The 9,196-nt window shown below is 40.8% G+C and overlaps 1 long non-coding RNA gene across 1 annotated transcript; it reads right to left on the bottom strand.

Annotated features, from left to right (window-relative positions):
* Window positions 1-6,038: 6,038 nt before the first annotated feature.
* LOC309539825 lies at window positions 6,039-7,148 on the bottom strand. The gene is made up of 2 exons (XR_014222987.1): window positions 7,050-7,148; window positions 6,039-6,296 (listed from the first exon to the last, which is right to left on the bottom strand). It is a non-coding gene; the product is annotated as an uncharacterized lncRNA (long non-coding RNA).
* Window positions 7,149-9,196: the final 2,048 nt, after the last annotated feature.

Below are 9,196 nucleotides of genomic sequence, written 5' to 3'. Positions count from 1 at the left end.
AGCTCTGTGTGTGATTTAGCCAGGGTTCCGACCCTTTATGCAGATTCCACAACTATTTGGATAAGGATAGAGCACAACTGTATCTTCCCCATTGAGCACAATGTTGGCACGTCGTTCCCAGAGCATAGGCCATGAAGGTGGATTTCTTTGCTGTGTGTGTGTGTTATTTATCTTTCTGAGATTACTTGGATTAAGATTTAGAGGAAGTATGCTGAATACATTTGTATTATAAATTAGTTGTCATCCCTAGCAATCTCAGTCCATGAATATGTGCATATTTATAGTCGGAAACTGAAACATTTCAAAATCATCTACTTACTCCTTTTGCTTTAAAGTTTAATGCTAAATAGATTGCCGGTTTTCTCTATCAATATTCCTTACACCATCTATGTTTTATAGACATTCCCAGGAAGCTGGAAGCTATTGAGAAGGAGCTGAAACAAATAATTTGTATGACAGCCTGTCAAATATTTGGATCGAGACACTATTATTGTAAATACAGCTCATGATCCCACCCAACAGTAGTGTTCATTTACGTTTAAAAGCCAGTGTGGGTTATTATGGGCTGCAAAAATTGAGAACAGTTTGCTGCTTTCCCCCTGTTAAAACTCCAAAACTAATAAACCTTGCGCATTCTGTAACAAGCAAAGTACTCATATAAACAAAGGCCTTACTTAGAGACTGCAGAACCTTAAGAAACTTGTGGTGAGAACTCGAAGATATTTTAGTCATACGCCACATATACAGAAGCTGAACATGCTCTTTGGTTTCTCTCTCTCCTAAATTTACAATTTAATCCCCTTTTCTTTCTTTACAGTATGCCTTTCAAACCTGTACAGAAAAGGTGTATTATACTGTGAGTAACTCCACGGGGCAGCTGGCTATTAAAGCACAAAAGTTTTCCCAAAGGGCGGGGGCAGCCCCTGAGAACTTCCTAAGTAACCTCATAAGTCTATAGAAAGTCAGTGATTAACCTGCCTTTCGCTCATGATATCCTTAAGTGTGCTTAAGGATAGTGTGAGGGTTGATATGACTATTGGGAGCAACAGAGGAAGGAGCAACATTCTGGATAGCAAATGGAAGTGGAATAATGAGATATAAGTGGGAGGGGAAAGCACTGGATGCTTTTGCTGTTATGGATTGTTATTCTTCATTGTGGGTTTTTTTGTTTTGTTGGGGGGAACCATACACATATAGGCAGTCGCCAAATAAGATATTTTTGCAAGCTGTGATGTGATTTCTGTGCACAATGTCGCACACACACAAGGCAATGGAATAATGGCTTCTTCATTTCAGTGAAGACTTGCTAAAGAAAAAGAGGTTGTGCATAATGAAGTAACCTTTGCTTCAGCTTCTGTCCAAAGCAATCTTCTCCTAGATTAAGATGGACAACTATCACTTGGCAAAGTCAGAGTATACAAAGTATTTTCTCCTTTAGCCCCCTGAATTGAAAGGTGTAACCATATGTTAATTCAGGAGGCTCCAGGAAAAATTAACCAGGATATCTTAATACGTAAAAACTCAGGTCCAATATATACATTACTGCCATCTCCCACTCTTGACTCCAACACAGACACACCTTGCAGTCAAGGTTCCAAGGTACAGCCTTAAAGTGGCAATTATGCAGTTCTCCTGGAATGCTTGGTTATTTCCAGGCCAACATTAATATTTGAATTTTTTTTTGTGTGTGTGCGTTATTGCCATGAAAGGAAACTACACAGCACAAGTGACCTGCATGATTATTGCTATGAAGTGATGCGCCAACCATACAAAACCATGTTGCTCTGTTCATATCAGGAGTTGGGAACTTGTGGTCCTTCAAATGTTGCTGGACTAGTCACTAGATAAAACACCTTTAAACCTTGACCATAGGCCAGGCTATCTGAAGTTGATAGGAGATGGAGTCCAATAACATCTGGAGGGTTTTCCGAAGGAGTCTGAACTATTTAGCATGGATTTCAAAGGGTTGCATTCAGATAGACTTAGACACACAGTTCCAGCTTCTGTTAGTCATGACTCAATCTTTATATGGGTTTGAGTGTGAGGGCTCTCACCCAGGGTTGTATCCAATGCCAGTGGTTATCAGAGTAGACCTATTGAAATGAATGAACGTATGTTAGTTAGGTTCATTAACACCAATGGGTCTATTCACACACAAACAGCTTTATTGTAGTCCATAGACCCCAAATATACAGTGCAGCGATGGTCAATGGGTCTACTCTGAATAGGACTAACATGGAATAAATCCCTAGCCTAGATCCAACTGGATTGGTTGTTGTTGTTGCTGCTGCTGCTATTAATAATTGTTGTTTAGTGATTTGTTATGAGGAGTTGTGTTTCTGTTTTAAGCAATCCAACTCCCCCTCCCCAATTTTAGGTACAGTGGTACCTTGAGTTACAAACACCACAGGTTACAAACTCCACTAACCTGGAAGAGTTACCTCGAGTTGAGAACTTTGCCCCAGGATGAGAAGGGAAATCATATGCTGGCAGTGCAGAGGCAGCAAGAGGCTCCATTAGTGAAAGCACGCCTCTAGTTAACAACAGTTTCAGGTTAAGAACGGACCTTGGAACGAATTAAGTTCATAACTAGAGGTACCACTGTATTTGATTTTGTCGTAAACTGCCCTGTGGCTTCGGCAAATGGTGCTATACAAATAAACAAAATAGATAATAAACCCAGTGCAATATATTTTCACATCTGGGTGGTTCAGTCCTATGGACCAGTTTGCACTACACAGCAATGCATCCTTTCATTCGGATCTGTGATCCTACACCTGAGGAACAGCATAGGCTAATATCCTTGTGTTCTGCTTCCCAAGAAACGCCTGTTCCTTCCCTTTTTAAAAGAAATGGTGGAGACCAAACACGCAGACAGGGTGCAATTCAAAGGGTCAGCAGAGGCCCTCTTCCTACCTTCTCAGTCCTGAGAGGAATGTTCTGAACGAAAGCAAGTAATGCAATATTGCTTCTCGTTTTAAGCAAATATGTAGCCGTTTTAGGATCTAACCTCCATTTGAGATGTAGAAAGAGCTGTCTCTGTGCCTGCTAGAGTAATTGGAGCTTGTAACTTGTCAGATAACTGATCTTTTGCTTTTCCTGTTGCATTCCTTGCTTTCTGCTACCAGGGAAACACTTTTTCCAGACATGGATGAGCAGTCTGCTTAATGGGCCATCGGGTTCTTTTAAATATAAGACCACGACAAGAGCCCTGATGGATCACACCGAAGGCCTATCTAGTCCATCATCTTTGGTCCCACACTGGACAATCAAATGCCTGCAGGAAGCCCGCACGCAGGGCGGGAGCACAATAGCACTATCCCAGGCAAACATTTTGGGTGTGTGAAGCAGGGCTGGTGCAGAGTGTGGCATTGGGAGAGTTCTGACAGAAAGTGTCATGAAACTGGAGTAAGGTTCTCCTTCTTCAGGAAACGAGGTTGAGAACTGTGAACTAAAAGGGGTCCTGTCCCAAGAGCACTTACACCTAACAATCCTGTAGGCCCAAGGATGTCCACAAAGTCAGAAGACTCCACTGCAAAAGACTCAGAGAAACCAGAGCCCCCATCTCCCAACTCTGTCACGGTAGGATGCAACTGAAGCAGAACGGGCCCCTTTAATGGAAGAAACATCTTCCAGTGTAGGCGGGGATTGCATTTGGGAGTCAGTTGTTGTTGTTGTTAATACTTTATATGCCAACCATCTGATTGGGTTGCCCCAGCCACTGTGGGCAGCTTCCAACAAATTATAAAATCACAATAAAACATCAAACATTAAAAACTTCCCTATACAGGGCTGCCTACATAGGACTCTGTCTTTGTTCATTTGATGCTGAAGCAGTGTCAGAGCTCTGCATTGCTAGAGCCTGAGTCTGGCCACAGAGCAGGATAGTGAGGCCTGGGGAGCAAAATTTGGCCCCTGGAGCTGAGGTTCCCTGCCCCACTGACACGCTTGCTCATTGACCAGTATGAACTATGAGCATTAAGGCTCCAATTCTAATATGGAGGGAAAGGACAACCAAAAGAAGTTCATCTGCCTGATCCAGTCCTTTGCCAGGATCCTGCTGGTGGGGCATTGTGCTCCTCCATCCTTTCCCAGATGTTGGTTCATTATCATCTGATTTTACTCTGATTGAAAATGGTATAGTTTTCTCCCCAGTTGGGGTGTATGTGCTGGGGGACTGATGTGGCCTAGGACATTTCCTTCCCCCACTGCAGACTGCCCTATCCTGACCAGGGCTGGCTTTAGGTTTGATGAGGCCCTAAGCTACTGAAGGTAATGGAACTCTTTATATGTCCAGCTGTCCTTTGTCAACAATAAATGGTTGCTGTTTTTTGTGTTGAATATATGCTACATGGTAATTTATGGACCTAATAAGTGTCTAAAGCCATTTGCACATAACAAAATATGTATTTTATCAAAGTAATTTGCTTTTTATCTTATATTTTGGAAATGTACACCCAGTGGTTTTTTCCTTTTAATTTTTTGGGGGGCCCTCAAGAGAGTGGGGCCCTAAACTATAGCTTGTTTAGCTTATACATAAATCTGACACTGATCCTGACACAGGAGCTCTGATGTTAGAAGTGAAGTAGCCCAAGAAGTTTCCATGGCAGCGGGGAATGCAATATAAAATCTGCCTCTTTGAAATCAGAGCTCTTTCTCCATGCCATCAGAAAGGAAGAGTCAATGCTTCCTATGGCCCTGGGTTATCCTTCAAGGAACCACAGGACTGCATGTCCAAAGAGCTGAAATTTTGAGGAAAAACTGTTCGGAAAATTTCAACAACACCCCACAAAACGCCCCCCCCCCCATTTTGTTGCGCATGAACAGTCATGGAGGATTTTTGGAGGCCATTTTTACCCAGCTCTAAATTGTTTACCACAAACTAACCCACTTACCTGAGAGTAAGCCCTATTAGACTTACTTCTGAGTAGACATGGTTAGGATTGCAGTTTGAATGCTTTAACACAACTCCAAGCCATAATCATAGCTGTCAACATTTTCCTTTTTTTTAAGGGAAATTCCCTTATTCCAAATAGGATTCCTTGCAAGAAAAGGGAAAAGTTGACAGCTATGGCTATAATTGTTCTGCGCATGAAGGTGCCAGCTTTCAACCCTATGAGCGTCCATATATTTTACTTCCCCTCCATAGATTAAATACTTCCATAAACCCATATCAGTGTTGCAGCAGCTTGTAAGGGCAAAATATTTATTTTTAGATGAAAAGCTTTCCAAATAGGAATTTAAAAATTGTTCAGATTAAGAAGATCCCTTAATGGTGACTGAGCCTGGCAATTGCTTCATTTTTTATTTTGTTTTCCTTTATTTTCAACCTCTCCAGTTGAGGCGACTGTAGTCTGGTACAATAAAAAGTGTGACTGTGACTGTGAAGCCACATCTCAGTACCAGGTTTCATCCTGATGCAATTTGTTACTGCTGAGATATTAAAACCCCAAAGACTACATTAGCAACGAAAATGGTGATAAGACTTCCCTCTGTAGCATGACTAGTGCTTGCCACTATGTAAAAGTTTTTTTTTTAAGCAGCATAGTAAAACAGTTAATAAACAGTAAATCTGATGTTAATCACTTGGGCTTGTTTAATTAAGGAGTGACCTTGTGGTTACTAATTATTTCTGAAAGTGACTTTACTCATAAAAGTGAGCGTTTAATCAGAGACTATATATTTGTGATCAACAGCAGTAAGCTGGATCTTTTGCCTCATTCCTCTGTTGTCCTTGTAATTTAAATATCCTGTTGTGTAAGTATAAAGACAGGAAGTGAGTTATACAAAACCTTACAATAACAGTATTAAGTTTCCAGTAAGCAGATGTGCTCCACTTGGTTTCTGGTTCCCCCCCCCTTCCAGAGGTAGTATACATTTTCCAAAGGATGGAGGAGCACAATGCCCCACCAAATGATATTTTTCTTTTCTTTGTTAGGATTTTTTTTTTGTCTTAAAAAAAGAAAAATCTTCCACTATCTGAAACACACAAATAGTTTCCAGATAATGACAAATTACATTGTCCCTTAATGCCAGGCTTTAATTATTTAGCTTCATGCTTTATTTGTTCCATGAAACCAAAAACTCCCTTTCAAGCAGACAAGAGGCTGGGTGGCAGAAAAATTCTTTTACCTATACAGCCTTTCATTGGCCAGCGCTGTTTTTATGCAAATCCACACCACTGGCAGAACAGAGTTGGCAAAGATATTCTAAAAATTTCATGCATATCACAATTGGTTTTCCTGACGCAACTGCAACTGAATAATTTTCATCAACTCCGACTGCAACCTGCTCTTCTGCACAGGGTAAAAAAAAAGAAAAAGGAAAGTTATGCTTCTTTCAGAGCCAGAGAAACAAACGCTGATGTGTATCAGCTTTACGCTGTTTATAATCTTCAAACATTTTGGCCTTTGAAGCATTTCTTCTTTTTCTCTTCTTTTGTTGCGGTGGCTGCAGTAGTGACATTCAGATATATTTTTAATGCATCAAAACACTTTCACAATTATAATGGGCACTTATGATTGCAAAGTATACACAATCCATTCCCTGCCATTGAGGCCGGTAACAAAAGTAGAACACTATTTGTGAACCTATTTTCCTCTAATAAGATTATGGGTACGATTATCCTGTTCCCACTGTTCAGCCAAACCCAGGCAGTTTTGTCTGTGAATGCACAGAGGGGGTGTGGGTAATTGCACATACAATGCCTAAATCCTTGCTTCACTGATATAAATGAAGTTTTGTCACTGATTTCAGCACAGCCAGAGTTTTGCTATCTTTCCATTCAGCTGCCTGCATACCATCATGATAGTGAAACAAAAACAGGAAACAAATATCAGGCAGGAGGCATTCAAACCCAGCATAAGGTTGTCTTTCCACTGGCACCACAACGGTGTAAAAGGTTAGCCACATAGTGCTTTTCAAGGGATGGAACTGAACCTGATGCAAGTTATAATGCAATAGCTTGCATTATTTGTGCTGTGACTTCACCCAGTGCTAATCCAGCATTACTTAGAGTAACAGCTAAGCACGAGAGAGAGGACAATTACATCACCATCCTGCTGCCGTCAGTCACCCTTGCTGCCTGGCTGAAAATAAGCACACACACCCCCCATATGATGTAAATATTCTGTGTAACTTGGCTCTGGTTACAAATAGCAAGAGGAGACAAAACATGTAAGTGCACAGCAATGTAATTTATTAGTCCCAGTGCATTTCAGCAAACACCTTTGTCGGGACACAAAATAATCTGTATTAATCCCAAAGTGATATGCTCAAATTATACATATCTATATAAACTACACAACTAATGATGCATTTTGGTGCATGATTAACAATGAATAAGATGCACTACCAAATGGGTGACCATTCTTTCCCTTGGATGCAAATCCTTTTGACTTTAACCAAACGAATGCATCTAGAACCAAAGTCTTGGATGTATTTCAGACCTCAGCTAAAATTCAACATAACCCAGTACCTTATTTTGATTTACATGTCTTTTCATGTGACTAGATGCCAGCTTTAAAGCCTAATGAGCTTAGATAAAAGTCAGTAGGATGTCCTGTTGCAAAAAATCAGAAAATAAAAAACCCCACCAGTTTATTGCAGGGTTTTTTGTTTGTTTTTAAATAGCTGTGGTTGGGTTGCATTTATTTTGCTTGCTGACTTCCCTCAAAGGGAAGTTATAAAACAGTCACCTCTCCCATTGATTTGCCCTGGAGGATCTTGAAAACATAATTCTGATCACAATATTTCAGCACTTTCTCAGCTCAATACATGTGCAGCCAAAACACATGAAGGAGGGAAGGGGGGAATCAATGGAAGTGTTAAGGTTTAAAACACATTTTCTTCCATCTTTACATCTGCTTAATTGCATCCTCCCCACCCCCACCCCTCTCCCTGCAAGTCTTCTATGAGTTACATTTCCTGTTTTGCTGGAATCCGTCCCACATTTCACATCCCTCACCTTTAATTTAGCTGCAAATTGATTCAGTATCACATTTAACAGCCTTTGGGGTTTGCTGTACAAACTGTCCTGCTGCCTATTCATAGAACCTTATAATGGGACTAAGCTCCAGTTTATCCATGGAACTGTCAGGCTCTCGGGGAAATAATAGCTGTTGACAATTGTAGAGTTAAAATACAGGATTAATTATCAGCTTTTAATGTGCAAATAAGGCATTCAGCATTCTTCTTACCCACTTATTTAACACAAATGCAATGCTCAAACAGGTAGTCTGAGTTGATTCTTCAGTCAAAAACAGCTTGAGTGAGCCAGAACAGTCTTGAGATTTAAACAATCCCAGCTCTTGAATTTTACACACACACACACACACACACACACACACACACCCTCACACCCTCTCTTTGTATGCAGCTTGCAGCATGCTGCATCTCACCCAATCGCTTGTCTTCTTTTAGCAAATAGTGGGAGATTTCCTGAATCAAGGCTGCATAACGCCAACCAGGTTATGTAGGCAAGGTCCAGATTATGGGCACTTCTACTTGGCAATTTATTTTGGATTTGGTAGCCCATATGCATGAAAAAAAATTTTGGCAGCATCCACACGAGGTTTTCCTCATCAAATGCCATCCCTTCTCCCCAGTATAATCTAGATTTATATTTTTTCCTGGTGTTTGTTTGTTTGCCAGAGAGAAGGGGAGGGACTTACTGGATTCTTTGTGTAGAAGAGAGCCAGTGTGTTGTAGTGGTTAGATTGTGAGAACTAAGATCTCCATTCTCAGCTATGAACTCACTGGGTGGGGTGACCTTGGGTTTGTTGCTCAGCCTATCCCACCTCACAGTATTGTTGTGAGGAGAAAATTAGGGAGAGGGAGAATGGTGTATGCTACCTTGAGGTCCTGGGAGAAAAGAGGGGATATAAATGTAAGGATAATAAATCCAGATTGGATGGGGAAATTAAATGAGATGGTATTGTGAGGAGGTTGGTGTGTGAGATGCTGCACAGATTACAAAGAATATAAAGTTCTACCCCTTGGGTCATTGTAATGGGCATTATTGCAATGCTTTTATTCCTGCAATAAGGTCATTCCCCATGCAAAAGAGTCCTTCTCTTAGCCATCCAAGAGGAACAGACTGGTAATTAGATGCTCAGTATAGCTTTACTATTAAATACAGAAATAAACACAGCAGAGCGTTTGCTTAAATGGCCTTCAACCCTCCAAAACAAGCAGG

This window comes from Podarcis vaucheri, assembly GCF_965113315.1.
Source record: "Podarcis vaucheri genome assembly, chromosome: 8".
NCBI lineage: Eukaryota > Metazoa > Chordata > Lepidosauria > Squamata > Lacertidae > Podarcis > Podarcis vaucheri.
This window is presented reverse-complemented; position numbering and strand designations above follow the sequence as displayed.